This window comes from Silene latifolia, chromosome Y (assembly GCF_048544455.1).
Source record: "Silene latifolia isolate original U9 population chromosome Y, ASM4854445v1, whole genome shotgun sequence".
Lineage (NCBI taxonomy): Eukaryota > Viridiplantae > Streptophyta > Magnoliopsida > Caryophyllales > Caryophyllaceae > Silene > Silene latifolia.
In genome coordinates this window covers 6683456-6699767 of record NC_133538.1, presented here as the reverse complement: position 1 = coordinate 6699767, position 16312 = coordinate 6683456, and the positions used below count along the sequence as shown (strand labels likewise).

Below are 16312 nucleotides of genomic sequence, written 5' to 3'. Positions count from 1 at the left end.
TCGAGTACAGGCCACTCGATCGAGTAAGTGACTTACTCGATCGATTAGGTGAAGATCAGAAGCACGTAAAACAAATTACCAGGGCCACTTGATCAAGTAACTGACGTACTCGATCGAGTACCCCCCTACTTGCTCGAGTACCAAGGCTACTCGATCGAGTACCTACACATTTCTCAGCACTGTCCAGTTTTCGTAAAACAGCCATAACTCACTCATTTCTTGGTCGTTTTGGGTGTGTGACCTATCGTTAGAATCGTAAAAGAACAAGCTATCACCTCCAATTGGAATTACATTAAAATAATTTATGCATCTCAAGTTATAACAGTTTAAAGACAACCTCTTTATAATCGAAAAAAACATAACTACTTGATTTTACTTCCAAACAACTTAAACGACAACAAGGTAAACAAAAACAACTCAATACTCTTGAAACCAGTAGTCCCAATCACATATTACGATTTTCGAAAGCAAAGCAACAACATTCATCATGCACTACCCACATGCTTTTATTCTATAGCCTTTCGTAAGACAAATCATACTCATACCTTACAAATCCTATTCCATGTTACTAATACATCAATATTACAAATACACTTCGTCATCTAAACATATTCATAATCACAAAATTCGTATTCTCATGCTATTGCCACTCCATATTTTCCAATCAATTCATCCATTTCAACCACATTCTTCATGCAACATGTACATATGAACAATAGTAGGCATGTATATGAAATCATTATATAAAATTACACAAACAAAATTATGTATAATCATATCACATATGAACTACTCCCTTTTTCCACCACATTACTCATCATTCTCATACACTTTTCTAACAATTTCAACCAACATTGTAAACCAACTATCATGCAACATGCTTTCAATCAACAACAGTTCTATATACTTCATTAACCTTTCATTCACAAACTCGACCTTCTACTCCAAACATCCAACAATTACAACATACATCATCACATTCTCATACGAGTCAACAAGCATCACATACGACCTTGACATACACCCCCTATGTGACCGGTTCAAAATTGTAGGGCAAGTTCGCGACTTTAGGACGTCTCCCAAGCCTTTGCATTAGCTCCTACAACCTTTACCCCGGGTTCATTTTAATTGACTCCCTATATTCATTAGATTTATTGGTTACAGGTTTCAGGATCGTCGCTCTGATACCATTTGTAACACCCCCATACTCCAAGTGCCTTACCAGGACCACTCAGGTGTAAGGATGCCACCATCTCGGTTACCCAAGGCATGATATTCATAAGACAATAAGGAAACAACTTTAAATAATGTAAGTTTAGTGAAAGGTTACAACTGAAACCAAATACCAAAATACGATACATGTTCTCAAAACCAACTGTCTACTGAATTAATTGAAATGTTATAAAACTAGCAAAGCTACAGTGGAAGACTTCTATCGTCAGATGGTGGCACATCCCAGCTATCCCAGTACTCAACTCAAACTCGCTCATTATCGCTCACCATCCCCGAATGGATCACCGCAGGTTTTACAAACAACAACACGAGGTCAGTACTAATCACACAATCTATATTTATATCCACAATACGTTAAACAGATATTCACACCGTCACACACACAATCACACCAGTCCCATCAATCTCAATCACCGACTGTCCACTGGACCAGCCCTGCCAGTGGGGGACCGCAGCCGTTCCCACCTAAGCCTTGCTCATCATACCGAGCGATAACCCTGTCCATTAATGTGCACATCCCTCCTGTGGCGGGTTCCACAGGAGGCGAAACTAGGGCGTGAAGCCACTCCCGCAAGTGACTCCACTCAGCCGAGAACGCATCTCGAGAACCAAAGACAACAGCCACAATCACAATCGTCACAATACAATTACGATATTAAGCAATCAATCTCAACACATCAACAATCATCCCATTATAGGACTAATACTGAGTAGGAAATCCTACCTGGAAAGCACAACAGTCAGACGGTATCAACAGCTGTATTAAAAAGCCTCTTCTACAAAACCTCCTCCTATCATACAAACACATAGACACTACCAAATCACAATCTACACAAAAACCCCCAAATCCCCATATTAGGGTTTAACCAACTTTAAGGAAAAACTATAAAAACGGTACATAGATCTTACCCTCGACGCAAGGATCTCAACGGTATAACAAAAGGTGAAATCCGACCTTCCAAACTCCGGGATTTTCTAACAATGCGATTAAAGTGATGAACGTACTTTGCTTTCTCTCTTGACAGTAATTTAGGTTTTGAAAAGTGTTTAAGAACAATGACGGAAAAGATTATATACCTTAATCGCATAATTAACAAAACCCGAGAAATAACTCCCCGTAAACCGGCTACTCGATCGAGTAGCTAAGGTACTCGATCGAGTGCCCCCTTACTCGATCGAGTATCATAGTTACTCGATCGAGTACCCAACAGGTCAGAAACTATTTTAAAACGCAACTCACCCTTACTCGACAGAGTAAGGCCTACTCGATAGAGTACCTAGAGACTCATAAAACCGTAGTATTACAGATATGATGACCAGAAAGTCAGACTTGAGAAGAAAAGGCAAAACTCCATAAGGCTTGGATAGATAAAGGATACATCAAACCAAATACATCCCCGGATCTCCCTTTAATGTTTGTTTTTTTCTAAGCTCTAATCCATAACTATTTGCTATTCTCCAACCTCCTTTACAATCACAAGATTGTACGTTAAATGAAGTAAAAGTGTAAAACCCGTTCAATGTGTACATCGTCTTACAGAGAACAAACTAAACTTGAATTAAGACATGTAGTTAGCAAAGAATTACATCAAAAACATATTGAAACAACCGTTTATTAACTCCATAAACATAGTCGTTTATCAACCCAGACCACACTCCTGAAATCTCACAAGTACATTGATAAAGCACCAAAACATTAAATTTTTCACAAATTCTTTATATTTTTTGTGCTTCAGTAACATTTGAATTCTAACCTACTTTACCAAACCATGATATTGAACTTACACAATCTAAGTTTGGTCAGTTCAACTAAATATATTTGTAGACTCGATTACAAGACAAAAATCCTATATCGAACAAAGGCAAATATCCTATACCGAACAAAGTTTATCACCAAGAAAATATATTTTTAATCTAAGCCAACATAAAATTACCACAGTATATAATAATAATCATCCATTACTTAACAACTAAAATATTAAGCAGAAAATTAAGAGTATAAACCAAAACATGTATTATACATAATCCCTAGCAATTCACCCTAGAGGATTAGATACACCAGTAACTTTACAAGTAGGGCGTTTGTTCCCATCAAGTTCCTTGCATTTTATTCGCTTCCAACTATATATATAAAAAAAAGGCAATCAATCATTTGATACCATCAGAAAAGAAAGCAAAAACTGAGGCTGTATTGCTATCACACAAGTACTCCCAAGTCCTAATAAACGACCGTATGTGAGATCCCTGAAAAAATCTCTTTTTTGAAATAAGTTAATAAATATGAAGTCGCCAGTAGGTTTTATAAAAAAAACATACAAAAATAAGTTAACGGAAAAAGGCCCCTTTTGATCCCTGGCATGGGGGATGATCCGTCACTCCGGTCTGAACCAAAGATTGCGGATTCGGGGGTAAAGATACGGTCAGGGAAGGTGTTAGGCACTCGGACCGCCCATCAAACTGACGGCCTCTACTGTTTATTTGTAATATTATATATTTGACGAAATTTAGCGATGAGAAAGGTTAATTATACAATTTTGTACACAAGACGATATTTTTGAGACAAAGACAAATTAACTAGGTTAGTCAATACAATAAAATAAAGAAACTAAATAAAAGACAAAATAAAAGTGTTAAATAAAAGAAAGAGTAGAGAAAACTTATTTGAATTTGGTACCCTCAGGCCTATGTGGATGTTGACTATTAATGAATTTCGACTTTGTCGTAAATTAACAGCTCTTATGCGCTTGTATGGAACTAGGATAATTTATTTGTGTAGCTTGATTTGAAACTGGAATTGTATATTTGAGACGGTAATATGAGAGTATGGAATTGCTGATCTTACGAAAAAATTATTGTGTTTTGTAGTATTGTGTCCGTCCCCTCTGTTTTATGTGCATGAAAAGTATATATAGTGATAAGATGAGGAGTTGACTCGTGTTTCCGAGAGATAGTGTTTCAGAAGTAAGAGTTTGTCATATAGCATTATACATCAAACACCCATGTGTATTTCTAATTACCTTAGCCTTCTGACTTTCTTGTTCTATACGAAGTAGATTTCCTAATTATTCACACGTGCCCATGAACTTGATTATATGACCCATCACAAAATCTCATTGAAGACGGCACGTATCCGTCACTTTGGAATGACCGGTACCATTTCCTCTCACAAATGACCCAAATAGAGGAGAGAGGGAAGCACATGGGGGTGCCCCCACCTTGTTCCCCCTATTCGTTTTGTGAGTGACATTATCCGTCACTTACTCCGACCCGTCTTCAACAAGACTAACTGATGACCCATATGGACTTAGCATACTACTTGGACTTTGCTTATGCATTTTCTACCAATTTATGACAGAATACAGTGAAGTAATCATGGGCTGCCTTCACTATTCAGGCCTATTTTTATTGCTAACACATAAATCCGACTTAATGAATATACCTGAGCCCACCGCTATAATATGAACCCGATCCGTTTTAGGCGGATGGTACACCATTACTCCGTTACTCGAAAGTATAATTATCAAGGTGAAATTAAAGAAAATGAGAAGCACCAAGATGGTTTTGTGTCATTTTGAGTGATTTATGGGAAAATAAGCGTAAAGAGCCGTTAATTATAACATTGTCAATTTTCATTTAGTCATTAAATTTGAGCCTCATCATCGGGTACCCGTAAGGCTAGGTAGACATTTTGAGGTGTCTACAGAAGCCCCCACTTTGACCGAGTCTGAGTAAGACGATGGTCAAAGTAGTCCGGTCGGGACAGATAAAGGTTAAGAAACATACCTATGCCTCTTATATTACCTGTCTAGAGTAGCTGGAAACTGGGACAAGTTTAGCAAAACTTTGTTTTACTAATCTAGAATGAAGCTAGAACTGGTACAACGAAACTTTGTTTCATTGGTCTGAAACTGGCATAGTGAAACTTTGTTTCAATGGTCTGGAACTGGTATAGCAAACTTTGTTTAGCTTGTCTGGAACTGGTATAACAAAACTTTGTTTTGTCAATCTGGAATGAAGCTGGTAAAACTTTGTTTCACCATTCTGGAAACTGGCATGGCAAAACTTTGTTTCGCCGGTATGGAATCTGGAATAGCTAAACTTTGTTTAGCTGGAGGGTGAACCTGCAAAATTTGATTTCACAAGCTCGAATGCGTGTCAGGGCCCGCCGACCGAGGATTCAAAATTTTATTTTGAAAAGGGTTTAGAATGTAAAATTTTATTTTACAAACTAGGATTTGCAAAATTTTATTTCGCAAAAAGGCAAGGTCAGAAAATTTTATTTTAAGAACTCAGATGCATGTCAGGGCCTGTCGACCAAAGGATTTCAAAATTTTATTTTGAAAAAAGATGAATAAGATCGTAAAATTTTATTTTACAAACTTAAATGCGTGTCAGGGCCCGCCGACCGATATGTTTGAAAATTGCAAAATTTTATTTCGCAAAAAGGGCAAGTTCAGAAAATTTTATATTTAAGAACTCAGATGCATGTCAGGGCCTGCCGACCAGTTGATTTGAAAATTACAAAATTTTATTTCGCAAAATGGAAAGTTCATTAAATTTTATTTTAAGAATTTAATCATGTCAGGCCTGCCGACCAAATAATTTGAAAATTGCAAAATTTTATTTCGCAAAAAGACAAGTTCAGAAAATATTATTTTAAGAACTTAAATAGGCCTGCCGACCAAATGAGTTGAAAATTTTATTTCGAAAAAAGAAGATGATTTGAGGATGTAAAATTTTATTTCACAATAAGAGATATCAAAATTGCACAATTTTGATTCTCGCAGATAGAAAGGCGATCAATTTTATTTCACGAAGAATAGAGGAGTGAATGAATCATTTAATCAGTGGAACTTGTTTTGTGGACAAATTTTATTGAACAAAAAAAAGTCACGTGTCCGCAGTTAAGACTTGTTTTCACCGAAGAACCTAGATTTCTTCCCCAATTGTTTTGCTTCACCGATCAAGCACTCTTCCTATTTCCCAATTAATTTTCTTCAATCCCCTCCAATCGATCGTCATATCGAATTGATTTTTACTTCATTTTTAATTCGCCTGTTGTTGGCCATCAGAGAAAAGTTCGATCCATCCGACTATCCTTATATGGGATGAAATCAACACGGATTGTACCGCCAGATCCATCGTTCTAACTCCGGGTCAGGAGCACCATATGTGGTTGATCTTGCTTGCTCCTGAAATAAAATGAAATCATCGGAGTTGTGCCGCCGTAGGCGTTGACTGATTGTCGACCAGATGACCGATTACGGAGCACAATCGAAGTAAGTGCCTCTTTTTTTTTGGTTGATTTTATACTCTTTAAATGATTGCTCAAATGTACTATCCTGATATGGGATATAATTGACAGTTGATATGCCGTCATAGCCATCGTCTCAGCCCCCGATTCGCGACGAGTTGACTGATAAAGAGCATTGTCGAATCCTTTGAGCCTTCGTAGCCATCATTAACGGAGCATCAACAAACCCCTAGGTCGTGATTTTTTACCGGATTTCAAATTCTTGGTACAAAGCCCCACTTCAAATCGTAAGTACTTCCGTCTCTTTATTGACTGATTTCCAATTCATGCCCTTTTTTTTCATTTTGTATCTTTACTGGCCAAGTGTATGCTTGATAATACGATTGAACTGATAGTGTTACATGTGTCACAAATCAAGTCGTGTGCTTGATAATAGGTCAGAACTGATAGTGTGATTGCTGATGATGCAAATAAGTAATAGTATGATATAGATGATGTGTATGCTAATGATGATTCTAATGTTCTTACGACAACAAGTACCACACTATCTAATTGATAATTCACCTTTTTTTTGAAATAGACTATAGAAATATGATGTCTCCATTACTAGCCCTGCTAAGAATAAAAAAAATGGTGCTGATGATCCGGGAAAGGGGCGGAGTATTATGAGTTTGGATTGATATCCAGTTTCTGACCATGCTTTTAGTTCTTAGAAAACTCAGCTTATCGACTTCTATTACTAACCCGGAGTAGCTATTTCTCATCGACAAGGATATAATTTGATATTTGGGAACTTCGTATTTGATACGGATAAGGATTCCTATTAGCTCTTGACTAATTAGGTGTTATGCCTATTGAACTACCACGTTGTAAGTCCTTCCACATTTTCGTCACGTCTGCCTTCTAAATGAGTGTTCACTTATGGCCATGGTCTAAACTAAAATCCTTCACTCTGTGTTTCATGATAGCCCCCTGTTACTTATGTCAGCCCCCTGTTACTTCAGGTATTTTCCTATGTCAGTCACGCAGCAGTCACATAGCTAACACACCTGTTTTCTTCTGTTGCTTTCTTCTCCTATTTTTTTCGACCTGGTATGGGTCATGACTGTGCCAAAATGTTTTCTTATTATTATTATTTGTTGCCTTGGATTTTGAGATTCATATTGTAAAATGAGTTTTTCCCTCTTTACAGTAACAACCTCTGCTAATTAAGCAAAACTAATAGCATAAAAACAAAATACTTATGTGACCGTATAAATTAAGTGTACATCCCCCGAAGTCTTAGATGCTAAACAAGGGTGATAAATGGAATGGAGTAGAAGGTTCTATGGCGTTCGAAGACACTGGAGACCTGTGTGCCTCTCTCACTCACCTAAGTGAATGAAAGGATCGTCCCAAGAGGAATGGAGACAATGTAAGTGTGGATTTGACTCGTCTGAGAGATGAAAAATGAGTACTCAGCAATTTGATTGCAACCTTGACCGGAATTTTTTTTTTTTGCCTTGTGATTTAGAGACTTTTGACCTTGGATTTGATTGCAACTTTGACTGGAATTTTGGTTGACTTATGAGAGTCTTTGGTGTGAGTATTTTTGAGCTTGTATTGATAGTTGGACTCACATCTTAAGTTCATTTTAAGGGACTAGTAGTCACCTATAAAACAGCACGGAGTGCGCGCTCCTGTTGCTTATTTGGTATGTTTGGACACGGGTGTACTGATAATCTGGTTTGAATATTTTTGAGCTAGTTTTCTAGCACCAATGATAGTGGATGATAATATTTATATAAAATGGTCGATCGTATGAGTTGTGCTCATCTAGTAATTACAAGGAATATGGAAATTGACGAATCTGATAGATATAGAGTTGTGCTCATCTGGTAGTCATATGGAAAATTTACGAATCGGGTAGAAAGATGTAGTCTCCAAACCTAGAGGTCACCTAGAGACACGGGGATCAAGGAATTATCACACCACAGGAGATGGAAAAGGTGGTCAAATGCACGCCCTCGTTCAGGCTGATTCTAAGAGGTCGATTGATCTACACTAAAGAGATACACCCTAAAGTATTTCAAGTCTATTTTACTAGTTAAGGGTAAAGAGTAGAACAAGTGACTAATAAAAATGACATATGCTCTTTTTTTATTTATTTAACTAAAAAAGGACTAGGATGGTCCTATCTAATTAGACACTTGATGTAAATGACATGTTTTTTTTTTTGGTAATGTAACAGAGTTATGAGATTATAAGGCTGTAAGAGTATTTGCTTTGTTTTATCTGACATGTTTGTACTTACTCTCTGTTTACTTTTCAAACCGGTTGTCATGACTTTTAAGTAGAAATCTGGGAAATTTGTACTGGAACTAATTGACTCAATGTATGACGACGACTTATATGGATTTCTACGATGGATCACAAATGAGGTTTTTTTTTTTGTTAGAAATATAAAAAATCAAAACAGAAGGAAAAAAGTCAAAAATTAAAAATAAGACCCTTATTATTATTAAAAAAAAAAGTTGCTCAGATTGCACTTTAATCTCTAAGTAAAGTGTCTTAGATTAAATTACTCTTAGGACTGACAAACAATAAATTACCTGGTTACGAGGAGCTTTCTGAACTAAGGATCCTTCTCGCAATACCCCATACTGAGCTGCTTCTGCCTAAAACAAATACAAAATGTCATTTGAATGAGTAAGAGCTATTCACATACGTGAAAGAAGTATTTGACCGTTAGCAAAACAACCACTACAAACCACAAGATTTTGTTCTCCGTTCATGCCATAATCCTATGAGATTTAACACAGATAGAATCAAATATCTTGAACACGGCCTACATTACTCGAATGTATATTCAAAGCCAAATTAAGGAATACAGATGATTTCGATAAAAGTTGTAAACAACATCCAAAAAATCACTTTTCCAATTCAGCTAATAAGATTCATAGTTCATGTGTCTCCGGAGATAGACACTTAATGGTGAATATGAAGTGGACTCTTTAGTCCTTGTCGGTGCTGAATCATGGATCGGGATAGATAATTGACAACGGAACAGTTAGTATGGATAAATAATAGCACAGAGGAAGTGATGCGTGCCATTTATATAGTCTTTTTAGGCCTCTTTAGCACGCATTTCTATGCTATTTTAGTAGTCGTTTGCTACGATTGTGTCCCGTTGATACGAGTTGGGATACAGGTTAATGAAGGGAACGGTTTCATTGAAAGTCGGAAATCAGTTTAATCATTCTCGAGAATTATTAAATGTATTTCGAGCTTTCATTGAGTGTGAGCTTCATTGGGTTATATGAAAATAGTTAACTACTCGTAATATGGACCCAAAATTACAAACAAAGGCTGCTCGGTTTTGATACTTCAATGTCTCGTTACTCTAAGACATTAAGTATTGTTTCATTAATTAAGTTTTCATTCATAATAGTAGTTATTACTATGTGTTAATGTAGGCACTTAATTAGTCTTCAACGTTTCCTTGATTTAGGCAAAAGTCTTAATTAGCTTTTAATTAGTAGTCTTTCCGTCTTTTGTGTTATTTGAATTGGGCTATATAATAGCCATCTTGTAACCGTGCAAAACTTATGAAATGAATTAAAAAGAAATCAAATTGTTTCAATTGTTTCGTTAGTTTAACGTTCGATTGTCCTTTGAATTGACGCGTTCGGTTCACCCTTGTTATTGTTTGACGCGTTTCAAACTTTAACCCGATTCGTATTCAATAGGTCTTGAATACAATCACCATTGACGTAGCTATAGGTCTAGCTACGGCAAATATCTGGTTACTTGTCACTTTATTGACTCAAATTCACAAGTAAAGCAATTTCCTTGTTATGTCCGCTGCTCAATCGCATCATATGGTATCAGAGCTTCGGCTCTTGATTTGCGAGAGTATGGTCTTTGAAGGTATGTCCTTAATTTCGATGATCCTTGGGGAAGATGAAGATACTTGTTATTTTAATCCGGACTTGCCACCAATTTTTGATGAGGTTCAAAATAACATAGCAAATGTCTCGGTTTCGCTTCATCTTTTCGATCCCTACAGCACACGACTTGCTGGTTCACCCAAAATACTACCTGGTTCGTTAATGGGAAATGATGATGAAAATGCCACCTTGCTCGTTAATGGTGGACAAAATGATGACAAAATGCTACCTGATTCGTTAATAGGAAATCGAACTTGCTGGTGCGTTAATTGCTTTAATGTTTTTAACAAAGGAGTGCATGGTTCGACGACAGTATGGGCCGAATTATGGTGTTCAATAAAAGTTGTAGTATGTGCATACTTCGATGCCATCAACAAAGGAATTTCAACTTTAATTTGGTTCATTCTAACCAAATTGGTATTTGATCCAGGGGGATTTCATAGTTCTAAGAATCGAGCCGATTCTTTTTGAAGAAAGGGGGTATGATACGAGTTGGGATACAGGTTAATGAAGGGAACGGTTTCATTGAAAGTCGGAAATCAGTTTAATCATTCTCGAGAATTATTAAATGTATTTCGAGCTTTCATTGAGTGTGAGCTTCATTGGGTTATATGAAAATAGTTAACTACTCGTAATATGGACCCAAAATTACAAACAAAGGCTGCTCGGTTTTGATACTTCAATGTCTCGTTACTCTAAGACATTAAGTATTGTTTCATTAATTAAGTTTTCATTCATAATAGTAGTTATTACTATGTGTTAATGTAGGCACTTAATTAGTCTTCAACGTTTCCTTGATTTAGGCAAAAGTCTTAATTAGCTTTTAATTAGTAGTCTTTCCGTCTTTTGTGTTATTTGAATTGGGCTATATAATAGCCATCTTGTAACCGTGCAAAACTTATGAAATGAATTAAAAAGAAATCAAATTGTTTCAATTGTTTCGTTAGTTTAACGTTCGATTGTCCTTTGAATTGACGCGTTCGGTTCACCCTTGTTATTGTTTGACGCGTTTCAAACTTTAACCCGATTCGTATTCAATAGGTCTTGAATACAATCACCATTGACGTAGCTATAGGTCTAGCTACGGCAAATATCTGGTTACTTGTCACTTTATTGACTCAAATTCACAAGTAAAGCAATTTCCTTGTTATGTCCGCTGCTCAATCGCATCACCCGTATTGCGTAGTTTGGTATTTCTTGTGTTATTTTCAGGAATGTGTCAAGTATACGGTATTTGAACCTAAAACCGTCCCACAAGCTTGCATTTAGGAGAAGAATATATTCGGAGCGTAATTATCCTAGCATTGGAGTGTGTGAAGTCGAATTTATAAGCGTTAAGGTCAATATTGACCTGCGTTGAGGATTTCATGTTCGATCGAATGGTATCACAAAGATGTGGTCGATCGACTGATGTTGGTGGTCGATCGACCAGGTTACGGTTATAGCGTGAAGTTTAATTACGCGAGACCTATAATACTTAGTCTTATTTTTGGTATATTATTAAATAATAATATCTCTTAATATATATAAGAGAGAATAATAAAACCTAAAGGGATAAAAAAAATCAATTATTATTCAGTTTTAGTGGAGGCTCTTTGGACGTTGCTTGGAACGGCTAACATTGTTCCTTTCTCTTCCGTTTTCGTTTGTAATTCTTCTACTTTTAACCCCTTATTAATTAATCTCTTGTTCTCTTATTTAATTGTTGTTTCTGTTTCTTGCTTTTAGTTATTTCCTTTCTGCCCTTAGATCCTTTTAATTCAATTGTTATGCTTCTTTATTTAGTTTATTCATGTTTTATTGTTGTTTCAATTATTATTATGAGTAGCTAAATCAACCCCGCCAATATGTAGGGGAGCTATAGCATAGATGGCATAAATTATAGGCGATTTCGATTCACGGTGTGGTCTCGACTAATCGACCGACTACCTACAGTGGTCGATCGACTGGTTACGCGTCTGGTTTTGCTTTGTTTGTTTCGTTAAGTGCTTTATCTTTCAATGAGACCGAGAGGAGACTTGATAGATGCTCAAACTTGACCATCCCGTAGATCGAGAGATAGGAATGGACAATAATTAACGAATTAAAACGACTAAATTGCTAAGATCGACAGATAACGTGATTTAGTTTGCATTAGGAATCATTAATCAAGAACGACACTTAGTATTAATGAGACTTAGGGATTAGTAGCATAGGCCGAGAGGTAGTTACTATTTAACATGGACCGAGAGGACTTGTTTTCCCCATCCTTCGCGAACGTATTTCGAAGTTACCTAGGATTATGTGCCATCGCAGCTATAGTAAACCGATCGTCTTAGCCCTTTCTTTTTATTCAATTTCATCTTCTTATATCGTTTGTTTTATTTACTTAGCTTAGTTTGCAACCAAATCAAAACCCCCCTTTTATTGTTACTTTTATAGATTAAAAATTAATAAACAGAATTAACCTTGTCTCTCTGTGGTTCGACCCCTACTATCACTATCTATAGTTTTAGTTCGGTTTATAAATTTAATTTTGATACAAAACGACGGTATCAAATTTTGGCGCCGTTGCCGGGGAGACGGTATAATTTTGTTTGTTTTATTTTTAATTTATTTCTCAAGGAACCTTGGTTCCTTGAGGCTGTTGCTTACTTTTGCTTCTAGTTTTGCTGGTGCACAGTTAGAAGACGATTTTTGAGAGGAAGGCTTGAGTACTCTCAGTTCTACAAACATGCCTACTATATCTGATAATCTTCAGCCAACAGCACACGATCTTCCAAAAGGATTCACTCTTCCTTTCGAAATTCGTCCTTCCCATATTAACTTAGTGGAGCGAAATCAGTTTGCTGGTTTGCCAGATGAGGATCCTTGGAAGCATATGGAGATATTTACAGATTATTGTTGTTCCATATCCGTACCGGCTGGGGTGACACAAGATGAAGTAAAGGAGATGATGTTTAAATTCTCCTTGAAGGATGATGCGCGTGAATGGTACCGCTACCTTGATAGGGCAGCAGCTAGAGTTACAGACTGGACATCTCTGGCATTGGCTTTCTACAAACAGTAATATTCGTCTGCGAAAACCAATGCTTTGAGAGCTCAAATTTCAAATTTCCAGCAAGGACCCGATGAAGAATTTCATGAAGCGTTGGTCCATTTTAAGAAGTTGGTTCGATCTGTTCCTCACCACAGTTTTGAGCAGTGGTACCTTTGCGACCAATTATATAATTCTTTGTATGATGACTACAGAGTCATCCTTGATTCAGCTGCAAATGGTAGATTTCAAAATAATGTAGCTGGTAATAAGGGTTGGAACATTATTGAGGAGATGGCGGTTCATAGAGCTGAATATGGGAATTCGTGTGGGAATTCGCCGAAACCAAGTGTTGAAACGAGTACCGTTGCGGCATTTGAAGCTTCTATTAATGCCCGGTTCGAAAAGCTCGGGAATGCTCCCATTCATGAAACAAATGAAACGGTGGAATTGGAAGCGTTGGTCCAACTTCTTTCGGCTCAAATAATGAAAATGGAGGAAGCTAGGATTGAGCAAGACAGAAATTTGGCAAATAAGTTGGCGATTTTAGTTGCTAATCAAGCCGCTAGTTCTTCGAGCAATTTTAAGAGGCCAATCGAGACTGTTAATACGATTGATCTCCATAGTGGTCTTTCATATAATGGACCCGAAATGCCAAAGGAAGATTAGGGACATATTAAGGAGCATAGCATAATTTCTGATGCGGAAAAAGAAATCGTCTCCAGTAAAGTTGGTCGACCGACCAACTCCATCGGTCGATCGACCGAGGCCTCTGACATTGCAAACTATTCTGACAATCAGAAACTTATTGAACGCAGCACTGATGTTCGATCGACCATCCCAACTGGTCGACCGACTGAAGCTGTCAGTCGACCGACCGAGCACACCAGTCGATCGACTTGTGATCCTGTGCAGAATGGAAATCCGTCTCTGGATTTGCAAAATACCTCAGCTAATGAGGATCTGATGGAGGTTTTGAACATGAGGAAGCCGAAAATTGTTGATCCTACGACGAGCCTTGCGGTCCTGTATCCGGAGCGTTTGGAGAATGCAAAGTTGGAGCTTCAGTTCGGTAAATTTTTGGAGATCGTCAAGGGTCTTGAAGTAACTGTTCCTTTCACTGATTTAATTACCCAGGTACCGTCCTATATGAAGTTTATGAGAGATATTCTATCCCGTAAATGACATATTGAGGATCTTCATGTAGTAGCTTTCACTGCAACGGGCACTGGCAATCTTCGAAATAAGCTACCTCATAAACGATTTGACCCGGGTAGTTTTTCTATATCTTGCTGTATTGGGACCCATATAGTTGATAACGCCCTATGTGATACAGGGGCTAGTGTCAGTGTTATGCCAGTGTCTCTTGCTAGGAGACTTGGTTTCACTAAATTTCAGACATCGATATTACCGTGCAGATGGCCGACCGTACCCAATCACGGCCAATAGGTATTTTAGAGGACATACCTGTGCAGATCGGGAAGTTCTTTATTCCCGTTGACTTTTTGGTTTTGGATATTCCCGAAGACCGACACACTCCTATTATTTAGGACGACCATTCCTATGCATTGTTGGTGCAGTGATAGATTTCGGGGGTAAGACCATGACTATGCAGGTAAGGGATGAAAATTTGACCCTTTTTCAGACCGGCGTTCATAGGGCCCCGATGCAAATCAAGCCTTGTGACGCCATATCCTCTATAGATCCTATTACGGATCCTCATATTGCTAGTACTGAGTTATTTTCTGCTGTATTGACACCTCTGCCCCACCTTGGGAGCAGACTGAAGGACTATGCTGTTGTTTCTGTTGCGGCAGGTCTTAGCAGAGAGGGCATAGGAGATCCAGGTGATATTAGTGAGACGGAATTTGAGCAAGCTGCTGAGAGAGATATGCCGGGAAAAGTGAAGAAGCGTGGCTTTGCTTATGCGACACCAGATTGCCTTCCTTCGGCTAAGCCTGTTGTCTGGAAGCCCAGAGTAGCGGTCCACCCTGCTGAGGGGACCTCTTTTAGTCAAGTGCCCTACTTTGGGGTATCTTGCTGTTGAGCCGTAGTGCTATTCGGCTTGTATTTATTTTGTAATTTCGGTTTCTATTGGACTATTTATTGTTTTATTAGGATGATTAGTTTTAGTATTAGTTTAGTTTATTTAAGTTGCCTTTGGACAAATTTCGGTTTTGGTTTTTGAGTTCTTTCTCCCTACTTTTATCTGATTTATTGCAATTCCCTTTTGTCGGGAATTGGTTTGGGGAGGTTTGCGTTATTGTTTATTTGCTAATTAGAACTCAAGTTATTGCAGAGTTAGATTGACGCGATTCACTGCTAGTGCTTCTATTCTGTTGTGGCCCCTGCTGTTGCCGCGACGATGTATGCTCGTGATCCCTACTGTATCACGATTGCTTTTATCTCTCCCGTTTCATGTCTGGTTTGGGGAGGTTATATCTTGTGAGTTTCCTACTCCATTTTATTTTATCTCCTTTAGTTTAGTTTGCATTTTTACCGACCTCTTATATGCTGCTGCTGTTGCTTGTTGTTAGGTAGTAGTTGGTCCAATGAGGACATTGTCCGATTTGGTTTGGGGAGGGTATTGCATCCTTGAGTCTGTATTTGCATTTGTTTTGCATTCATATTTATTGCATTTCTGCATGCATTGTTCTTACTTTTCAGAATAATCATTAAAAATTTAAAATTTTCAAAAAATCACGTTTATTTTTGCATTTTAGGTTGAGTCGGATTGGAGTTTTTCATTGCTGTTAACTGTCTATTTGCTTAAGCCTTGCATTGTTTCACATCTTTAAGTAAAAGTCCGTTGCAATTTCTCGAATTTTGTTTCAAAATTTGTTGAACTAGTAGACTTGACTTGAAAATTTTGGCAAACTA

The 16312-nt window shown here is 37.5% G+C and overlaps 1 long non-coding RNA gene across 2 annotated transcripts; it reads left to right on the top strand.

Moving 5' to 3' along the window:
• The first annotated feature begins 5998 nt into the window (after positions 1-5998).
• LOC141627158 (uncharacterized) lies at positions 5999-15869 on the top strand. 2 transcript variants are annotated; one of them, XR_012536717.1, is made up of 3 exons: positions 5999-6512; positions 6599-6774; positions 15732-15869. It is a non-coding gene; the product is annotated as an uncharacterized LOC141627158 (long non-coding RNA). The 2 variants fall into 2 exon arrangements; XR_012536716.1 differs by lacking the exon at positions 15732-15869 and adding an exon at positions 15250-15677.
• Positions 15870-16312: the final 443 nt, after the last annotated feature.